Source organism: Amblyraja radiata, chromosome 1 (genome assembly GCF_010909765.2).
Source record: "Amblyraja radiata isolate CabotCenter1 chromosome 1, sAmbRad1.1.pri, whole genome shotgun sequence".
Taxonomy (NCBI): domain Eukaryota; kingdom Metazoa; phylum Chordata; class Chondrichthyes; order Rajiformes; family Rajidae; genus Amblyraja; species Amblyraja radiata.
Window position 1 is genome coordinate 62,946,504 of NC_045956.1, and position 22,821 is coordinate 62,969,324.

Here is a 22,821-nt window from a genome sequence, read left to right on the forward strand (position 1 = left end):
CTGAATGACGACATTGGTAAGTGATGTACCATACGAGTCGGCCTGTTATTCCCATTCATAATTCATGAATAAATCGATTGTGAATTTGATGTAACAAAGGCCATACTAACTGCGAGAGTGAATCCCCCCACCCGTTCACTGATATTTGATGAATAATAGAAGGGGCAGGAAGAAAAGGCATAAGGAGAATAGTGATTGGTGTGGCTGTTCATGATGTAATTTGACAATCATGTGATGGTAGGTGAGCTGTGACTGGTGGAATGGAAGCACATGCATTACTGTTGAAATATCAAGAACAGATTGTCTGCTAGACATCTTTCAGCTGGCATTTGTAAGGACTAACAACCTCAGTGTATCTTTGTTGACTGATGAATCAAATCATATGCATTTCGGCAGAATAAGCAGCTTCATAAGTGAGTGTGTAATTTGATGTGTTGTTGAATAAAACCGTGGTGATTTCTTGATTTTATTTGTAGTTACATTGATAATTTTAGCTGTACATAATCTATTAGTGCGTGTTTATTTGGTTGTGTTAAGTGATTTGCTTTGCATTTGGGTTTTTAACATTGGCTCTTTTTAATTAACACTAGATGTGTATAATAACCTCAAAATTTAAATCTTATGTATTTTTGGTCATTGAATTTTTAAAAATTATTTTTCTATTTGTCCTTTGGCTATTGTGTTTTGAATTGGTCAAAATACTTATTGCTGTGATATTTTTGTTTATTATCTTTGGGTGTGAACAGTTCAGTTGGTGCAAGTGCAGACATTGGTGACGATTGCATGATAGAGAAAGTGATGTTTAATATACAGCTACTTTACTTTGCTGTATGGAAAATCCGTATCACTTTTTTTCATTAACCTGGCAACTGCTAAAGGTTATGGGCTTGCCTTAACGGATCATTGGAAGGTTGTACTGTACAGGAAATAGCCCCACCCTTGCCTTTGTGTTCTCACTTTCTCAGCAACATCAGATTACTTTTGCCTATGTCTCTTCCATAGTGTATCTTTTATAAACGATCTTGCAGTATGCCAATACAAAGTTAATGCTATCCGTTTTTTTTTGTTTACATTCCTGTAAATAAAACATGTTATTATGGAGTGGCAATCATGCATTGATGTTGCATTATTATCACGCTAATTTTGAATAAAAGACGTGATGCTGAAATAGAAAATTCTGACTGCTTAATAATTATGTACTCAGAAACCTTCTGATTTTGGTAAGTCATTTAGGTAATCATTCTCCAGCGATCTCTCTTTCGTAGAAACATGTAACCCAATAATGTGAGTATTATAGTCAAAATTAGAAGAACGAGTGTCCTGTGGCAAATTGGAGTGGCTTTAAATCCGTTTTGCAGACAACCAATCTATATTGTTAATGGTATTGTTGGCTTATTACATTAGTTGGCATGAGCAAAGAGCTCATTATAGTGTGTTGTGGGTAATAATGCAGGTGGCTCAGTGTTCATATGGCTCAGTAACTGTAATTTCTGTCCTGTACATTCGGCAAAGAAAATTGAACACGAGTTAACTCCTATTTATCCAGTGTTTTTACACTGGTTTTTGGAAAATGTTCCATAAATGGATGAGTGAGGTAGAAAATATGGTTTCAGTGTTATAATAATGATGACGAATTAATGACGGGAGAAGTAAGAGCCACACAGTGGTGCAGCTGGTAGAGCTGCTGCTTCACAGTGCCAGTGACCCTGGTTCAATCCTGACCTCTGATTCCTGTCTGTGCGGAGTTTGCATGTTCCCCCTGTGATCGCGTGAGTTTCTCCCCAAAGGCATACAATTTGTAAGCAAATTGCCGCTACAATGTAGCGAGTGGACGCAGAAGTAGAATAACATATACCTAATATGAACGAATAATTGAAGGTCAATGTGGACTCAGTAAGCGAAGAGCCTGTTTCCATCCTGTATCTTTATTTCAATCAATCAATCAAACAAGTGAACAAATGTGAAATGTTGCTGTGTGGAAATATGGGTGGGGTTTGGGGGGGAGTGACTTGGAACTTTGGTACAGCGGTTCTGTATTACCATACTTTTATAACGTTGCAATCTACAAAATGGCTAAACCAGAAAACATTTCCATGACTCGTTCTGGAACATTCCTTTTATGAATGATGATTTGATGATAATTGCTGAGCTCTGCCAAAAAGAAACATGAGCTGCACGGCAAAAGGACAAATCAAATGCCAACGTGTCATAGGATTGAGTGAGGTGAATACTGACACAGTGTTAAGTTCATAAAAGACCTCTACTGTTCTCTTGTTCTGTTCAGAATGCAGATGAATGCAGCACAGATGAATATGTAGTACAAAGTGGGGATTTCTACAGCAATCACTGACTGTTACTGTGTTGGTATATTCTTTGGTTATTAGAATAGTAAACAAGCTGAACGGATGAAAGGTACGAGAAACGACGTTCTTTCTGTCCACTGGATGCCTACGTCACCACAATAACATTAGGTATCCAGCAGTGACTTCAGTCCACTGGTTTCTGATTGGGTTTTTTTTAATGTTAAAAGGATAATTGTCCAAGTCATCAGTTTCCTCAATATTTGCAATTTTATAACATGGTGTTGCAAGAAAGTGATGGCTAATAATGGAAGAAATATATGTGACATAATAACATTGGAAGAAGTTGGTATGTATCATCCCACTCGGCCACGTGTTTTAAAAGCTAGTTGTGATATTTTATTATTCTAGATTTGGCTCACAGGAGATAAATATTTTCACATCCAATTTGATATATGGGGTTTTGACACAACTTTTATTTTGAGTAAGTGGATTTTGTGAATGCAAATGCTCAGTTCACAAATTCTTGTTGTGAAATATTTTTAAATTTGGATCTTCTGGCCAAATATTTAGAAAATCAAAATGTTTAGTGAATATATGAAATTCAAATGAACAATGTGCTATGTTGTCATTATGAACACTTTCAGCTACATCACATCCAAGGATGCTTGTCTTTAATAACATGATGGCTCTGGTTCTGGTTTCATTTCTTTCAAAAGCTTATTCTTGTCTATAAGTCTTGTATTCTTGTCCATATGACTATGAGTCATAGTCATGCGGCATGGAGGCAGGCCCTTTGGCCCAACCTGCCCACTAGCCTGCATTTGGCCCATATCCCTCTAAACCTGTCCTATCCATTTACAACACCTGTCCCTTCACCTCCCCCCTCGACTCCATTCAAGGTCCCAAGCAGTCGTTCCAGGTGCGACAAAGGTTCACCTGTATCTCCTCCAACCTCATCTACTGCATCCGCTGCTCTAGATGTCAGCTGATTTACATCGGTGAGACCAAGCGTAGGTTGGGCGATCGTTTCGCCGAACACCTCCGCTCAGTCCGCAATAACCTACCTGACCTCCCGGTGGCTCAGCACTTCAACTCCCCCTCCCATTCCCAATCCGACCTCTCTGTCCTGGGTCTCCTCCATTGCCAGAGTGAGCAACAGCGGAAATTGGAGGAACAGCACCTCATATTCCGTCTGGGATCCTTGCGTCCTTATGGCATTAACATTGAATTCTCCCAATTTGGCTAGCCCGTGCTGTCTCCTCCCCTTCCTTAACCCTCTAGCTGTCTCCTCCCACCCTCCCATCCGCCCACCCTCGGGCTCCTCCTCCTCCTCCCTTTTTCCTTATTTCTTTCCCCACCCCCCATCAGTCTGAAGAAGGGTTTCGGCCCGAAACGTCGCCTATTTCCTTCGCTCCATAGATGCTGCTGCACCCGCTGAGTTTCCCCAGCAATTTTGTGTACCTATCCATTTACCTGTCTAATTGCTTCTTAAAAGTTGCAATAGTCACTGCATCGACTACTTCCTCCGGCAGCTCATTCCATACACCCACCACCCTTTGCATGAAAATGTTACCTCTCAGATTCCTATAAAATCTCCCCCCCCTTCACTTTAAACCTATGCCCTCTGGTTCTCTATTTCCCCCACTCTGGGCAAGAGACTCCATGCTGTTTGAATGACAATATGCTGTTTGAATGACAATAAAAGGCATTCTATTTATTCTATTCTATCTATTCCTCTCATGATTTTATACACCTCTGTAAGATGACCCCTCATCCTCCTGCACTCTAATGAATGGAGTCACAGCCTACTCAACCTCTCCCTATAAGTCAGATCCTCGAGTTCTGGCAACATCCTTTCCAACTTAACATCTTTCCTATAACATGGTGCCCAGAACTGAACACGGCCTCACTAATGTCTTGTATAACTGTAATATGATCTCCCAACTTCTAAACTCTGTAAGGCCAATGTGCTGAAAGCCTGTTTGACCCCCCCCCCCCCATCTACCTGTGATGCCATCTTCATGGAGCTATGTACAGTACTTGCTTTCCTAGATCCCTCTGCTTCCACAACACTTCCCAGAGCCTTACCATTCACTGTGTGTCCTGCCTATGTTAGACCTTCCAAAATGCAATACCTCATATTTATCTGTATTAAATTCTATCAACCATTTCTTAGCCCACCTGGCCAACTGATCAAGATCCTGCTGCAATTTCTGACAGCCATCTTCACTATCTGCAATACCACCCACTTTTGTATCATTTGCAAATTTGCAAGTCTTGCCAAGTACATTCTCATCCAAATTATTGATACAGATAACAAACAGTAATGGGCCCAGCACCAAACCCTGAGGCACACCACTAATCATGGGCCTCCAGTCCAAGAAGCAACCTTGCACCATCCATGAAGCCAAATTTCTCTCCAGTCAGCTATCTCTCCTTGGATCCCATGCAATCTAACTTTCCAGAGCAGCCTACCACGTGGTACCATTTTGAATGCTTTAGTGAAATTAATATCTACAGCCTTTTTGGTCACATCAAAAAACTCAATCGGACTCATGAGACACGACCTCTCACGTACAAAACCATGCTGACTATCCCTAATCAGCCCTTGTTCATCTAAATGCATGTTTATCCTATGCCTCAGAATACTCTCCAGTAACCACGCCTTACTCCACTTTTCTATATGTTTATTCAGCCCCAAAAATCAACCTGAAAAATTATGATTTTGTTTTACCTTTTTTGTTGCTCTTTTTGGCTTCCTCTCTCCAATCTTACTCTTGACCATTAAAATCGTTCTTAAAACAATTTTTAGTTGAGATGCCAAAGAATTCAAAATAAGAGTTGGAAGATGAGATTGGGGATGACTTGAAAACATTAGGGCTGTTGAACCCTAAAGTAATGACTGTGTGATATACAAGAGTTAACTCAAATGCATAAGAAGGTGAAGAATGTAATCCAGAATATCTTCAGATACAGAAAGGAGAGCACATGCTTAGAGTTGTGAAGGACACGTTTGGGACAGAAATATTATTTTACAGAGGATGATCGATATCTGGAACAAGTTACCAGAAAAGGTGGCAGAGGGCGAGACACTGGAACTATTTGAGTAACAGCTACATCTTCAGTGGTAAGAGATTAGGGTTGTTTATTTCATGAAAGGCAAAATCAACTGGAATGAAGGGCAATTTTATTCTAAACTAGACTAAGTGGGACCCGTTGGGTCCCAGCATCACACGGGAGGGCTGGTCACCAACGCAACCTTCCACCTCTCCACCAATTCCAATATTGCTCGCCAGTGGGGGAGGGGTTTCTGTTGCGCTAGTATGGGTGTTCCAGAGGGCTAATATAGACATTGTGGGCCGAATGGATTCTTGGGCTGGCAGCCAACTGTTGCAACGATTTTAAAAGCCAAGCCAAGGCAAACAATTTGGCTGCAGCCACCCGACAACCAAAATTCATTTTGTGAACACAAACTTTTTTAAAAGGCGAGGCAAACAATTGGGCAGCAGCCACCTGACAACCAAAATTCATTTTGTGAACACAAACTTTTTTAAAAGGCGAGGCAAGCAATTGGGCAGCAGTCACTTTACAGCCGCATCGAGGGGACTCACCGTGGAGTAGACGTGCGTTCAGTGTTATTTGCAGCTCAGAGAGCTATGACCCTCTCACTTCCTGGGTCTGGCAGAGACTGAGTGAGGGATTACACTTCCGGGTTTTACAGTCCCTCCCCCCCCTGCCGCCAGCGGGGGCAGCAGAGAGAATGGCAATTTAAAAAAAAAACATTAATATCTCTCAGATTTTTAATCGACGGGAAAAATCTTCCAGTCCCGGTAGGCGGATGGGGGCTCTGAGCGAGGTGGACAAAACTGACGGCCGTAGGTGGCGGCGTTCTCTCGGAAATCGCAGCACAGTGGGCCAAAAGCGGTCAAGATCAGACTTTTAGTAATATAGATGTATCTTGTGATCTTATGATGGATGATAAATATGCGTTCCATTATTTGCAACATGGAAACATTTTGGGAACAATTTTGTGGAGCAATGTCTTCAATGTACTGCTGGCAACGGAGCATATCAATATATTCATCTATCATATTGCAAAATCAGGGATATGTTAAATTCAAGATCCAAAAAGGCTGTAACTGGCAAATTAGATTCTGAGTAACTGAATTTAAGAGAGTCATAGAGTACGGAAACAGTGTCTTTGGCCCAGCTTATCCATGCCAACCAAGCTGCCTACACGAGCTAGTCCCATAAACCTGCATTGGCCCGATCTGTCTAAAGCGTTTCTACCCATGTTCCTGCCCAAATGCCCAAATGCCCAAATGCCCTTAAACATTATAATTGTGCCTGCTTCATCCACCTTTACAGCTTATTCCACATGCCCACCTTTACAGCTTATTCCACATGTGTGAACAATTAAAAAAGTAACTAATTGGTTCTTCAACATGTACTATATGACCATACAATAAATGATTTCCATGTTGTAACTAATTGAGATTTAGTGCCAATCATTCAGACAGGATGGGGGATGTTATGAGGAGAGAATGGATACACTGCGGGGTTTTGTGTATTGTAGGAGGCTGAGAGCTGGCATTATTATCTCTATACTTATAAAACTCTGATCTTGGTTGTGTGTGTGTGATCACATCTTCTCGAAAAAAAGACGCGTTAACGGTAAAATGTTTACATATTCCAGTAGAGATTTTTCCCATGGAGTCCAAAATCGCCTTATCTAAAAAATTAACGCTTTATTTCTCGAGTTATTAATGAAAATGTTCAAAAATCTGACAAAACTTTGAAAAAAAATGACTGTTTTTCGTTGATGACGTCACAATGGATCTGCGTGCCGTTCTTCCTCGTTCTGCGAGTGACGTCACCCTCCCACCCCTTCCTCCTCCCCCCGTTATTCAAACATCGGGCCGTCGACTGAAGACCAAAGATCATAGCTGAAGACTGCAGCGGTCCAACTCGCGGTCCTTTGGTCGACGCTCGCCCGCTCGCGCACCGGCTCAGCTCGGGTCCTCCCCCCCTCTCTCTCTCCCCTCTCTCTCTCCCCCCTTCTCTCCCCCCTCTCTCCCCCCCTCTCTCCCCTCTCTCTCTCTCTCTCTCTCTCTCCCCACCCTCTCTCTCTCTCTCTCCCCACCCTCTCTCTCTCTCCCCACCCTCTCTCTCTCTCTCCCCACCCTCTCTCTCTCTCTCCCCCCACTCTCTACCCACTCTCTCCCCACTCTCTCTCCCCCCACTCTCTCTCTCCCCCTCTCTCTCCTCACTCTCTCTCTCCCCTCCCTCTCTCTCCCCCTCTCTCCCCCCCTCTCCCCCTCTCTCCCCCCCACCCCCCCTCTCCCCCCCCTTCCCCCCCCCCCTCTCCCTCTCTCTCTCTCTCTCTCTCTCTCCCTCTCTCTCTCTTCCTCTCTCTCTCCCTCTCTACCTCTCTCTCTCCCTCTCTCTCTCTCTCTCTCCTCTCTCATCCTCCGCTCTCTCTTCTCTGCTCTCTGCCCCTTATCTCTCTCTCTCTCTCTCTCTCTCTCTCGCTCTCGTCTCATCTCTCTCTCTGCCCCTCTCTCTCTCTCTCTCTCTCTCTCTCTGCCCCTCTCTCTGCCCCCTCTCTCTCTGCCCCTCTCACTCTCTTCCCCCCTCTCTCTCTGCCCCTCTCTCGACACGCCTGCGAGTTGGGGGCTATGAGTGAGTGGATAGGGTGGGGATGGGGTAAAAGGAGTGAATGAATAATATTAATATAATATCAAGTGGGGTGGTCAGTGTGTGTGCGCAGGTTGGTTAGTGTGAGTGTGTGTGTGACGCCACAGGCCGCACCCACCCCCCGCAACCATGTGTTGAGGGGACGGGACCCAATGGGTCCCACTTGGTCTAGTAGTATATAAAATCAGGAGGGCGTAGGTAAGGTGAGTGGATAGTTTTTCTTTCCAGCAGAAGAGAGTCTAAAGGTAGAGGCCATAGATTTAGGATGGGAGAGGAAAGATTTAAAGGGGACATTAAAGGGGAACTTTTTCGCACGTAGGACTGTGGGTCAGTTACACAGCAGGATAACAGGCCCTTCAGCTAAACCTGTCCACAATAATGAAGATGTCTATCTGAGCTATTCCCAATTGCCTGCATTTGGCCCATATTCCTTAAAATCTTTCCTATTCATAAACCCAGCCATATGTATCTTTAACATTGTAACTGTACCCATCTCTGACAATTTGTTCTGTATACTCACCACCCTCTGTGGAAAAAGTTGCCACTCATGTTACTTTAATGTTTCCCATCTCACCATAAAGCTATGCCCTTTGGTTTTAGACAGAGCCCTAACATTTACTGTGTTTGTGGAAAGAGTTGGCAGAGGAAGTGGTAAGAAGGGTAGGCAACCTGGTCAGACGTCCCTCTCCTCTCCTCGCCCGGCCATCTTTGTATCCCATTGGGCCAGATGGCCTGTTTCCGTGCTGTTATGATTCTATATATACTTTTTTTTACATTGAACTCTGCTGAGATGGTTCAGGCCTGTATCCAGTTTTTAAATTTTGCAACAGTACTGTCTAGGTTCAGTTGTACAAGTAAATTCTGGTGACAACCAGATGAAGGAACAAAATAGGTCCACAATTTTTTTTCAATGTCCATGACTAGGCCACACACAAAAGCACCTGCTTCTCTTACCTGGGCATGTGGTCTCTTAACCTCAGCTTTAATTGGCAGGAAGTGACTTCTTGCTAGCACAGCCGAATAGCTTCTTATCTCTTAAAGTGGTGCTTTGCTATCCAGATTTGATCGAAAGACTGACCAGCCTGTTGCAGATACGTCCTATGAATCAAAAGAGGGATTCACTCACTCACTACTTCATCGGCAATTAAATTTGCCCTCTGCGGCCAGGGCTGTGGAAATTGAGCCTGGCCGGAGCAGGCAGATCTATTCCCATAGCCGACTTCAGAGGCAGCCTTTGCGGGCTGATATCTCAGTGCCCCCAGAGGCTGTGACCTCTGTTAGTCTGGGAAAACGGATAATCTGGCAAGGTTCTGGAATCAAGGGTACCGGAAAACTGATGGTGGACCTGTACTATGATTTATACTTTTACTGTCAGTACAGTTTACTCTTTAAATAATCTCTGATCAGATATTAATTTAACCACTTACTGAAAGCTGTGTTACATGGGAATTAAAATCACTTAGTGAAGAAGAGTATGTTCTTATTACTATTTGAAGTCATAATTTAATTTTTAATGTTCAACCCTAAGCTTTTGGCTTATCTTAAACTGTGCACTCATTTGTTGAGAACAACAAAGCATTCATAATGCTTGGTATTGCATTCCAGCCCAGGATACAAGTTTGCTTCTCGTCAGAACAATTACTTGCTTGTTTGTGAACTTTAGCCTCTCCATTACAATCTTTTATTTTGTCTTTCTTCAGTTTCTATATTTCTGCACACATGTGTATTTCTGTACACATTCCTCTTCTGAACTATTCCACCAATGCTTCAAATATGACTGCTCTTAAGATGGCATGCATTGGTTTCTTTCTGTTAATTGCCCTAAAATCAATGGTTATCATTGAATCCGTGCTTCCCTTTTTTTTATACACCAGTAACTTTATCTTGTTTTGATATTTATAGATTTTTTAACTATCAGTGGCACAGCTGGTAAAGCTGTTGCCTCATTGCGCCCGAGAACTACTTTTGATCCTGAACTCGGGTGCTGTCTATGTAGAGTTTGCACATTCCCCCAGTGCCCTGTGGGTTTCCTCCAGGTGCTCTGATTTCCTCCCACATCCAAAAGATGTGTGGGTTTGTAGGTTAATTGGCCTTTGTGATTTGCCGGTGGTGTGTAAGGAGTGGATGAGGAAGTGGGATAACATAGAACTAACCTGGATGTGTGATCAATGGTCTGTGTGGACTTGGTGGGCCGCAGGGCCTGTTTCCATGCTGAATCTTTCAAATAGGAGGAAATTACTAACTCACTCATCACCTTGATCACCTTGATTGGCCCAATTTACAAATGCTCTTGTCATTTAAATGTTTTTTTCTTATTTTTGACAATAATACTGTTTTAAAAAAAAAGTTCCTTTTGATTCTCTGAGTGACCTAAATTAGATGAATGCCCTTGAGTTACTAACTCACTAATCAGTGAATATTGTTATATTTATGAAAATATGTATTCCTTTTAACTGTAATTCATTAGAAGCTCATGGCTAAACAATTTTAAACATTTTGGATGTTTTCATTTAGTTGGTAAGCTATTTGTTTTTTAGTTCAGTTTAGAGATACAATGCGGGAACAGGCCGGCCGGCCGGCCCGCTGAGTACGCACCGACCACTGTGCTTAAGCACAGGCAGCTAGCAATCAACCGAACAATTTTTTGAACAATTTTTTTTCGGACCTTGCCATTGGGCAGGTGCTACATTTGCCCCAACTCCATCTACCTCATCTGCACAATTTTCTTGTTATTTGGCCACTGATAATTGCGATGAACCACCTTTCCGAGATTTTGAAGCTCTCAACCATTTCCACTTCAGCATCATTGATGCTGATTAGGGCACCACTTGGTTTCCTGAAGTCCATAATTAGCTTGACATTGATTAAGGATAACCCCAAGAGATTTTATGTACATAAAGGGGAAAAACGACAACCAGAGAGAGAGAGTGGGACCTCTCAGGAATCAAAGCAGTCAACTCTGTGTGGAGCCACAGGAGATGGGTAGGGTCCTTAGCGAGTATTTCTCCTCTCTTTTTCCGTGGGGAAAGACTGAGGGATCTAGAGGTGGTCAATGGAAATGCCTTCCTTGAGAGCAGTTGGTATTACGGTTGCAGAGGTACTGAAGGTCCTGACGTGTATGAAGATGTACAAATCTCCTGGCCCTGAGCAGATACTGTATATCTGAGGACACTGTTAGAAGCTAGAGAGGAAATTGCAGGAGCCCTCGCGGAGATTTATGAGTCATCGTTAAATACGGGCGAGGTGCCGGAAGACTGGAGGGAGGAAAAATGTTGTGCCTCTATTCAAGAGGGACTGAAGGGAAAGGGCTGGAAACTACAGGCCCGTGAGATTAACATCTGTGGCCGGAAAGTTACCAGAGAGTATTCTGAGGGATAGAATATACATGCACTCAGATGGACAAGGGGTGATTAGGGATAGTCAACTTAGTTTTGTACGTGGGAGGTCATGTCTCACGAATCCGATTGTGTTTTTTGAGGATGTGCCCAAAAAGGTCGATGAAGGCAGAGCCACGTTATATACCTGGAATTTAGTAAGGCATTTGACAAAGTTCCGCATGGTAGGCTGCTCTGGAAGGTTAGATCTCATGGGATTCAAAGAGAGATAGCTGAATGGACAAAAATTTGGCTTCATGGAAGGAAGCAGAGGGTGATGGTGGAAGGTTGCTCTTCGGACTGGAGGCCTGTGACTAGTGATGTGCCTCAGGGTTCAGTGTTGGACCCATTGCTGTTTGTCATTTATATCAATGATTTAGATGAGAATGTACACTGCATGGTTAGCAAGTTGGTAGATGACATAAAAGTGGGTGATATTTTAGATTGTGAATATGATTGTCAAAAATTGCAGCAGGATCTTGATTCCTTGGGCAGGTGGGCTGAGGAATGGTTGATGGAATTTAATACAGAGAAATGTAAAGTGTTGCATTTTGGGAGCAATAACATGGGCAGAATCTACACAGTGAATGGTAGGGCTCTGAGGAGTGTGGTAGAGCAGAAGGATCTATGAGTACGGGTACATAGTTTTTTGGCATGTTGGCCTTCATCAGTCTGAGCATTGAGTATAGAAGTTGGGAGATCATAAGATCATGTGATAGAAGTGGAATTAGGCCATTCGACCCATCAAGTCTACTCTGCCATTCAATCATGGCTGATCTATCTCTCACTCTTAACCCCATTCTCCTACCTTCTCCCCATAACCTCTAATACCTGTACTAATCAAGAATCTATCTCTGCCTTAAATGTATCCACTGACTTTGCCTCCACAGCCTTCTGGCAAAGAATTCTGCAGATTCACCACCCTCGACTAAAGAAATTCCTCCTTATCTCCTTCCTTTAATTCTGAGGCTATGACCTCCAGTCCTAGACTCTCCCATTAATAGAAACATCCTCTCCACATCCACTCTATCCAAGCCTTTCACTATTCTGTACATTTTCAATGAGGTCCCCCTCATTCTTCTAAATCAGCGAATTTTGGCCCAGTGCCGTCAAACGTTCTTGGGAGGTCATGTTGCAGTTGTATAAGATGGTAAAACTGCATTTGGAGTATTGTTTTCTGTTTTGGGCACCATGTTATAGGAAAGATGGTGTAAAGCCGGAAAAGGCGCAGAGAGAATTTACGAGATTTTGCCAGGACCCGACGGCCTATAGAGAGACGTTGAGCAGTCTCGATCGAGTGAATGCACCGAGTCTCTTTCCCAGAGTCGGGGAATCGAGAACCAGAGGATGTAGATTTAAGGTGAGGGGGGAAAGATTTAATAGGAACCTGTGAGGTAACCTTTTCACGCAAAGGGTGGTAGGTATATGGAATGAGCTGCCGGAGGAGGTAGTTGAGGCAGGTATTATCGCATTTAAGAAAGATTTATATAGGACGGGTTTAGAGAGATAGGGGCCAAATGGAGGCAGGCGGGACCCTCTCTATCTCCTTCCTGTAGTCCCCTGTTTTGTCACTGATCAAGATACAGCCCATTACAGTAGGTCATCTGCATACTTATAGAAGGGGTTAGAGCAGAATTTGGCTGTACACTTGTGAGTGTATAGCGAGTATAACATTGCGCTAAGAATGCATCCTTGCAGCACACGTGTGTTGAGAATTATAGTGAAGAATATATTGTCGCCTATCCTCACTGATTATGGTCTATGGGTCAGAAATCTTAGGGTCCAGTGGCCAAGGGAAGTGCTGCCTCCAAGGTCTAGCAGTTTGGAAATTAGTTTGTATGGGACTATGGTAATGCGAGGCAAAACTGTAGTCAACCATTAGGAGTTTGCATATTGCACATTGTTAACCACACAAGACCCATTAGGCTTCTTCATCATCATCTATGATCACTTGAAGTCAAGTATGATTGTCCTCCTGGTTGGTCCTTTTTGTGGGTCTTGAGATGGCTGAAGAGACTGATCCTGAATCCATAGACTTTATTGCAGTGTGGGCACGGGTGAGAGGTATTAGTGTTGGGATGTAGTTGGGACTTGGTGGTGGAAGTGGTTCTTAGAAGTTCTTGGAAGTAGTTCCCTCCTTCGGCAATTGATTGCTTCATCCTCCTTCAGAATACACGTCTACACATGGATCTCGCCCCCATCCCGCCCCGGATGGCAGGCATCAAATCAAAATCGAAGGTAGACAAATTTTCTGGAGAAACTCAGCGGGTGAGGCAGCCTCATGCAATCCTTGTATGTCTCACCCGCTGAGTTTCTCCTGCATTTTTGTCTACCTTAGATTTTTCCAGCATCTGCAGTTCATTCTTAAATGTGTTCACAGAAGGTGCGCGGCCGTGCCGGCTGCTTTTGCAGGATGCGGTACAGTCAGAGCTCGGCCGCTGCTCAGGGTGCCCGGCCGCTGCTCGGGGAGCTCGGCGGGCCGGATGATTACGGGGAAGAAAATCCGCCTGCGGGCCGGATGATTACGGGGAAGAAAATCCGCCTGCGGGCCGGATGATTTCGGGTTACGGGCCGCATTCGGCCCGGGGGCGGTAGGTTGCCGACCCCTACCTTATAGGATAGACACAAAGTGCCCGAATGATGTCTGAATCAGCGCTGATGTTGACTGGATCTCTAGGGGTTTTTTAAAATCCAATATTTATTTTTAAGTTCCCTCACTTGCCGCTAGCCATTCGTCTTGCTCTGGCGTGCACTTTTCTCACAGCCTGGCAATTGATGTCATTCTGCCAGGCACAAAATACTTTCAGTTTGTCAGCAATTGGTGTTTCAATTTCAGTATTAAATTGTTGTCAAACCCGTTCTGATATTTCATTGTTTTTGTGACATTGATGTTCCTGCTGGTATCAAGGACTGTGGTCTCTAGCATATCCCAATGCACCTCAGTATCATTGGGATACTTTGTGGGCAGATTGTTATTGAGGGAAGCTTGGAAAAATAGTTGTGACTTAAATGATGGTCCAATTCTATACCGCCATTGTAGAGTCTATCCTCACCTTCTCCATCATGGTCTGGTTTGGCTCATTCACCAAGCATGACATCCAGAGGCCGCAGCGAATTGTCTGATCAGTTGAGAAGGTTGTTGACGAAACTGTACACTGCAAGGGCCAGGAAGCGAGCGGGTAAGATCATCTCTGACCCCTCTCACCCTGGCCACAAACTCTTTGAAGCACTTCCCTCTGGAAGGCGACTCCAGACTGTCAAAGCCGCCACAGCCAGACATAAAAACAGCTTTTTTTCCACGGGTAGTAGCTCTACTCAATAACCAAAAGTCTGTAGCCTCCTTTTGCTCTGGTATTTTATTTCATTCACATGTTTAAATTGTAATGTTTTATTATTAATGTTTTATGTGTCATTCTTAATTGTTACTGTATGTCGTACTATTACTTGCGAGCGGAGCACCAAGGCAAATTCCTTGTATGTGTACATACTTGGCCAATAAACTTATTCATTCAGCCATTCATGTTTTCCATGCTCTTGATATTAAATCTGGGCCAGCTCATTTCCCTCTGCAGCCGCTTATTTTGGCATCAGCTTAATGGAAATGGTGGAATGAATGACATGGTGTTCTGTCCAACATTCGTCCACACTGGTCATTGCCCTAGTGAGGCTTGTGTCATGCATATCTTTGGCTCGGACATAACCAATCAGTTGCCAGCATTTTGAACGGGCGTGGATCCAGGATGTTTTTAATTTATTTTTCTCTCTGAAGAGAATGTTTATGATGATGTGTATTTGTGTTTTGGTTAGGAAGACTCCATTGGAGTTGATGTTCCCATCTTCTTAATAGTGCCATTCCACAATACGTGATCACAACTGACTCTGGCATTGAAGTCCCCGAAGAATGATCTTATCTTTGAGGATATCTGAAATAATTGTATCCAGGCTAACATAGAAGGTCTCCTTGACTTCCTTCTATGAGTCCAGTGTGGGACATGGTGGTCACTATGGACACTATAGTGGTCATCTGGTTAGTATTGAGGTGGATCGTCATCCGTACCTCTGTATATGTGACAAATAAATACCTTACCAAGCAATAAATAAATACTGGGATGAACAAAGTGGAAGCTAAATAGGGTAGGTCAGTCATGGGTGCAGATGCCGAAGGGCTCTTTCCGTCTCAGTCCAAGAGCCCTATAATAGAATCTAACGCTCACTGCCTGTGTGCCAGTCCATGACCTGGAGCTGCCAGATGATCACTAACCTGCTGGTCACCATTTGCTGGTCGCCTCAGGTCTTTAACTGGCATGTGCAGGTAGTCTCACTAGAACTTTCAAACAAGCAACAAGAGATGGATTGTCGCCCCACCACCACCACTTCAAGATCAGATCATGCACGCACAATCCCATTGCACCCTGCCTTGAGGTGACTACAGTGCAGATAAGGTTAAGATTAATCTCCTTCCCATGTCTCTGTTTAGCATTGTGGTTTGTCAAGGTACACCCCAAGCAGTTATTTTGCACAGGCTGTTCGCAGAGATGCATTCTGAGATCAATATCAACAGCTGATGGGCCAACATGGTTACGCAATAGGGCAGCACGGTGGCGCAGTGGTAGAGTTGCGTCCTGACAGCACCAGACCCGGGTTCGACCCTGACTATGGGAACTGTCTGTATGGAGTTTGTATGTTCTCCCCGTGACCTGCGTGAGTTTTCTCTGGGTTCTATGATTTCCTCCCACACTCCAAAGACGTACAGGTTTGTAGGTTAATTGGCTTGGTAAAATTGTATATTATCCCGAGTGTATGTCAGATAATGTTATGGTGCGGAGATCGCTGGATGGTGCGGACTCTGTCGACCGAAGGGCTGTTTCCACACTGTTTCTCTAAACTAAACTAAACTAAACTAAACTGATGAAAGATCATCAATTCAGTGAACGATGAACATTGATCTGCTGAAATGTGCTCATCTTTCAGTGCAAGGAGTTACCAGTAACTGAATATTGCACACAAGCCCATTCCAGGATGCAGGACCAAGTGCTGAGGGCGTGTCAAAGTTTGGTACAATTACTGCAAAGTCTCCGTGGGAAATGGTGGCAAATTATGGTCCTTTCCCTACTTGATGCTGAAGGGGTGGAATGATCATCTGAAAATTATTGGTGGGAGAATTGTTAGCATGTAAATATCACATGTATTTGTGAATGAATGTAATGATATTTTTGGTACAGTGAATGATGGCAGAAGAACTACATTGAATAATTCCAAATTTATGAATAATGTTTGACCCAATTGCACAAGAACAAATGCAATTGGGTCATTTAAATTCCACAAAGTTTATGATGCCACCATAGATTATAATTTATTCATATCTCTTACACATGACCTGAATCTTGATTTTTATACTTGAAGATGCATCTAACTGGTTTAGAACAGAACCGTACGGGCCTTCAAAACTGAATAGGCCCGTCTGTGCCAAACATGATGCCATGATAAACTAATCTCATCTGCCTGCACATGATCCATATCCCTCCATTCCCTGCATATCCGTATGCCTATCTAAAAATCTCTTGTATGCCACTATTGTATCTGTATTCACCAGCATCCCTGTTAGAACGTTTCAGGCACTCACCATCCTCTGTGTAGGATAAAAGCCTGTTCTGCATATTTTCTTTAAACTTTGTCGCTCTCAGTCTAAATCTATGCCCTCTACTCGTTGACATTTCTACCCTCAGAAATAGGTTCTTTCCACCCTTATTCATGTATCTCATTTTATATACTTCAATCAGGTCAGAGTGTAACACGGTTCGGAAACAGGCCCTCCGGCCCAACTTGTTCATGATGACCAACAGCTATGCTAGTCCCACATGGCTGCACTTGGCCCACATCCCTCTAAACTCTGGAATTTAGGATGAGAGGGGATCTTATTGAAACATGTAAGATTATTACGGGATTGGACATGCTAGAGGCAGGAAACATGTTCCCGATGTTGGGGGAGTCCAGAACCAGGGGCACAGTTTAAGAATAAGGGGTAGGCCATTTAGAACGGAGATGAGGAAACAATTTTTTACGCAGAGAGTTATGAATCTGTGGAATTCTCTGCCTCAGAAGGCAGTGGAGGCCAATTCTCTGGATGCTTTCAAGAGAGAGTTAGATATAAAGATAGTGGAGTCAGGGGATATGGTGAGAAGGCAGGAATGGGGTACTGAATGTGAGTGATCAGCCATGATCATAGTAAATGGCTCGAAGGGCCGAATGGCCTACTCCATACAGATAGTCAGCATGGTTTTGGACGTGGGAGATTATATCTCATGAATTTGATTGAGTTTTTTGAGTAAGTAACTAAGATGGTTGATGAGGACAGGGCCAAAAACATACTCTATGGATTTCAGCATGGCTTTTGATAAGGTTCCGCATGGTTGGCTGGTCTGGAAAGTTAGATTGCATGAATTCCAGGGCGAGCTAGCTAACTAGATATAGAATTGGCTTCCTGGTGGAAACTGAGGTTGGTAGTGGAAGGGTGTTTTTCTGTCTAGAGGTCTGTGACTAGTGGTGTGCCTTGGGAATTTGTACTGGGCCCATTGCTGCTTGTTATCTATATTAATGATTTTGATGGTAATGTACAAGGCATGTTTAAGAAGTTTTTAGATGACACTAAAAAGGTGGCATTGTAGACAGTGAAGGTGATTATCAGTGCGATCCATAGATCAGCTGGTCAAATGGGCTGAGGAATGGCGAAATTAAATAAGTGTGCGTTGTTCTAATTTGGGAAGTCAAACCAGGACAAGATCATTGCAGTGTATGATAGGGCCCTGGGGAGTGTTATTAGAGCAGAGGGGTATGTGCATACGTAGATAGTTCCCTGACAGTGGCATTGTAGGTAGTTAGGGTGATGAAGAAGGCTTTTGGCACATTGGCCTTCATTAATCAGGGAATTGAACATAGAATTTGGGACATTATGTTTCAGTTGTATAAGATATTGATGAGGTGGCACCTGGAGTTTTGTGTTCAGTTTTAGTCACCCTGCTTTAGGAAAGATGCCATTAAGCTGCAGAGTAGTTCCCAGGGCTCGAGAGCTGAATTTCGGAAAGAGGTTGGACAGGCTAGGTCTTTCTTCCCTGGACCCCAAGCGATTTACCCTTCCAGTGCAGCCTGTCATGCAGAATTTTATCAAAGGCGTTATTGAAATCCATACAAATGCTTGCTCTCGTGATACCTTGTATTAAGTGCTCCTAATCAACCCCTGTCTTTCCAAATGCATGTATATCGTATCACTGAAATAATGTTATACCAGTACTTCCTGTATAGTGCTCTGGAAATTTTAGGTTAAAATTTTGCAATGGTAGCCAAACTTTCAGTCTTCCCACTTTAATGCAATTAATAACTAGTCAGACATTGAGTGATTGAAGGAACAAGGAGATTTTGGAATGTGTATCATATATTGTACTCCAGAACAGTTTAAGGATAAGGGGGAAATCTTTTAGGACTGAGATGAGGAAAACATTTTTCACACAGAGAGTGGTGAATATTTGGAATTCTCTGCCACAGAAGATAGTCGAGGCCAGTTCATTGGCTATATTTAAGAGGGAGTTAGATGTGGCCCTTGTGGACAGAGTAGGCAGGTACAGGATACTGAGTTGGATGATCAGCCATGATCACATTGAATGGCGGTGCAGGCTCGAAGGGCCGAATGGCCTACTCCTGCACCTATTTTCTATGTTTCTATATTCTTGTAGTTAATTCTGCACATCAATGAAATGGTCCAGAAGATATGTAGGATGCTCTCCTTTGTTAGTCAAGATATTGAACATATGATCATGTTAGCTGAATGGAACTCTACTTAGACAACAATTGGAGTGCTATTTGCAGCTTTGCTCCATATATTATAGCACAGATGTGATTTGAATTAAAGAGGGTTCAAGGGAGATTTATTAAAATACTGTCAGGACTGGAAGTTGGTAGTGATGAACATAGAATTGATAAGCCAGGGTAGTTTTTCAAAGGTGATATTGGAGAGACTTAATAGCGAAATATGCATGGAGTAAATGGGAAGGGTGATTTTTCTTGATGGTTTAAAAACCAGAGGGCAAACATTTCTAGCAGTGGGTAGAAAAAATAAGGAATTGGTTGAAATATTGGCCCACATTAGAATGGATAAATCCCTAGGGTCACAGGGGAGCAGCAGAAAGCCTGGCAGGAGATTACTGGGGCTCTGTGAAGATTTTTGCATCTTTGTCACCCATGGGTGAGGTACCAGAAAAGTGGAGAGTAGCCAAAATTCTCCATTTGTCAAAAAGGGCAGTGGAAATAGGCCTGGAAACTCAGTGATAGAGAAACCATTAGAGAAAATTCTGAGCGACAGAATGTATGTTCACTTCAAAAGGCAGGGATTGATTAGAAAGTCAGCATGTTTTTGTGTGGGGAAGATCATGCCTCACATATCTGACTGAGCTTTTGAGATGGCAACCATTAAAATTGTTGAAGGCAGAGTGAGAAACACGGTTTAAGTAAACTTTAGTCAGGTATTTGAGAAAGCTTTGAATTGTAGGCAGTCCTGAAAGTTAAGGGGTTATGAACCCAACAAACAGGATCTATAATCTATACAGTAAATGGTAGAACCCTTGAAAGCACTGATGTATAGAGGAGCCTTGGGATGCGTCCATAGCTCCCTGAATGTGGCAACACATGGAAACGATGTTGATTGAGGGTGACCTTGCATGTTTATAAAATTATTCAGGGCAGAGATCGAATAAATGAATCTTTTTCCCAGGACGAGGGGGTGTAGAACTAGAGAGGAGAAATTTAAAGGAGATCTGAGGGTTACATTTTTCACATAGAAGATGGCGGTTGTCTCACATGAGCCGCTGAAGAAAATAGTAGAGGCAAGCACAGTAAAGAGTGTAAAAAGGCATTTGAATAGGAAATGGATAGAAGGATAGGGGCCTAAAGCAGGCAAATAGCATTAGCAAATACGCGACGGTCTGCATAGATGAAGAGGGTCAAGAGGGCTTGTTTCTGTGCTGTAGGATTCTTTGATTCTGTGAAAAAACAATGTGCCAATATTCATTATGATAGTGCATAGGCTGTGGAGAGTTGAAAGAGCTGGCAGAGAGACTGTTGCTGATATCAGCCCATATCTGGAAGCCTGCAGAAACAGGCCCTTCGGCCCACCGAGTCGGCGCCAAGCAACGATCCTTGTACACTAGCACTAACCTACACACGATGGATGATTTATGATTTTTACCGAAGCCAATTAACCAAAATACCCATACGTCTTTCAAATGTGGGAGGAAACGGAGCACCCGGGGAAAACCCACACAGTCATCGGGAGAATGTACAAATTCCTTAGAGATAGCACTTGTAGTCAGGGTCAAACCCGGGTCTATGGCACGGTAAGATAGCAACTCTAGGGTACAGTGAAATGCTTTTGTTGCATGCTAGCTAGTCAATAGAAAGACAACATGTGATTACAATCGAGCCATCCACAGTGTACAAATACATGATAAAGGGAATAACGTTTAGTGCAAGATAAAGTCAAGAAAAAGTTTGATCAAAGATAGTCCAAGGGTCACCAATGAGGTAAATAGTAGCTCAGGACTGCTTTCTAGTTGTTGGTAGGATGGTTCAATTTCCTGATAACAGCTGGGTAGAAACTGTCCCTGAATCTGGAGGTGTGCATTATCACACCTTTGCTTGAGAGGGGAGAAAAAAGAGAGTATCCGGGGTGCGACTCATCCTTGATTATGCTGGTGGCCTTGCCGAGGCAACATGTGGTGTTGATGGAGTCAATAGAAGGGAGGTTGGTTAGTGTGATGGTCTGGGCTGCGTCCACAATTCTCTGCAATTTCTTGCGATCTAGGATGGAGCTGTTATCAAACCACGTTGTGATGCATCTCAATAAAAAGCTTTCTACAGCGCATCTGTAAAAGTTGGTGAAAGTTGTTGGGTACATGCCGAAGTAGGAAGTAGAGGCGTTGGTGTGCTTTCTTGGCCATCACTTCAATATGGGTGGTCCAGGACAAGTTGTTGTTGATATTTACTCCTAGGAATATGAAGCTCTCGACCAACTCTACTTAAGTGCCGTCAATGCAGGTTATATGTATCGCTTTACTTCCTGAAGTCGATCACCATCTCCTTTGTCTTGCTGACATTGAGAGAAAGGTTATTGTCTCGACACCAGGTCGCGAGGTTCTCAATCTCCTTCCTGTAGTCCGTCTCATCGTTTCTTGATCTCTGATCCACAATGGCGTACTCATTCGGGTTAGCTGCAGAATCCCTGAATATGGACCAATCCACTGACTCAAAGCAGTCGTGTAGGATGTCATCCGTGTCTGCTGACCAGCATTTAACAATTCCCTGTACCGGATCCTCTTGCTTCAGTTTTTGTTTGTGGGCAGGGGGCAGAAGCCTAGTAGGATGATCAGATTTCCTGAAATCTGGACGAGGGAGAGAATGAAAGGCATTTTTTATTGATGTGCAACAGTGGTCGTAGGTGTTCTGGCCCCTGGTGAGACATAGAAACATTGAAAATAGTTGCAGGAGGAGGCCATTCGGCCCTTCGTGCCAGCATCGCCATTCATTGTGATCATGGCTGATCATCCCCAATCAATAACCCGTGCCTGCCTTCTCCCCATATCCCTTGATTCCAATAGCCCCTAGAGCTCTATCTAACTCTCTCTTAAATCCATCCAGTGATTTGGCCTCCACTGCCCTCTGTGGCAGGGAATTCCACAAATGCTAGTAGTACATTGATATTAAGCCCATGAGGTTGGCTTGATTAAAGTCTCCGGCTGCAGTGATCAGGGCTTCATGGGTGTTTTGTTCCAAGCTATTGATAGTGGGAGTACAGTATGTTCAGAGCTAGCTTGGCATCTGCATGGGGTGGGAATGTAGACTGCTGTCAGGATTGCTGAGGTGAATTCCCTCTCAGGCTTCACTATCAGATATTCCAGGTCTGGGGAGTGTGGGCTCGCCAGGACTGCCACCTCTGAGCACCACAAGGTATTGATTAGAAAGTAGCCATCTCTAACCTTGCCTGAAGGTAGGGAGAAGCCCTGGGATTGAATGGCACAGTCTGGTATGTCAGGAGTGAGCCATGTCTCTGTGAAACAGAGCACGCAACAGAGTCTCACGTCTTTGAAGTAAGTAATTCTAGTTTTAAGTGAATCAATTTTCCATTGACTGCATATTAGCCAGTAGTATGTTAGGTTGGGAGGTCTTAAATCCGCTTTGTTATATCCTCACGTAGCCCGGCACGCTCACCCCATTTCCTCACTAGGTGGCAGCACTTTGACCTCGTGAGTATATTCCCTTGCCTGGAGTTGGCGCTGGAAGGCCGTGGCAATGGATGCCTGCACTTGGTCAGGCCGTCTGGAGGCTCCTGGGGGACGGTAGGCCACAGGGTGGGTCGGTCGCGGTAGACCTGAGGGGAGAACAAAGGTAGCATTAGTACTGTA

At 43.6% G+C, this 22,821-nt stretch overlaps 1 protein-coding gene across 3 annotated transcripts in view; it reads left to right on the plus strand.

Annotated features, from left to right (window-relative positions):
- Positions 1-252: 252 nt before the first annotated feature.
- ank2 (ankyrin 2) overlaps positions 253-22,821 on the plus strand; it is a 524,159-nt gene continuing 501,590 nt past the window's right edge. For 2 of the 3 annotated variants that reach the window (XM_033022993.1, XM_033023145.1), the window contains exon 1: positions 272-413. The gene's annotated coding sequence lies outside the window, so the exon portion shown is untranslated. Of the gene's footprint in view, positions 414-22,821 lie in introns of all 3 variants that reach the window. The other variant, XM_033023003.1, reaches the window with a different exon arrangement.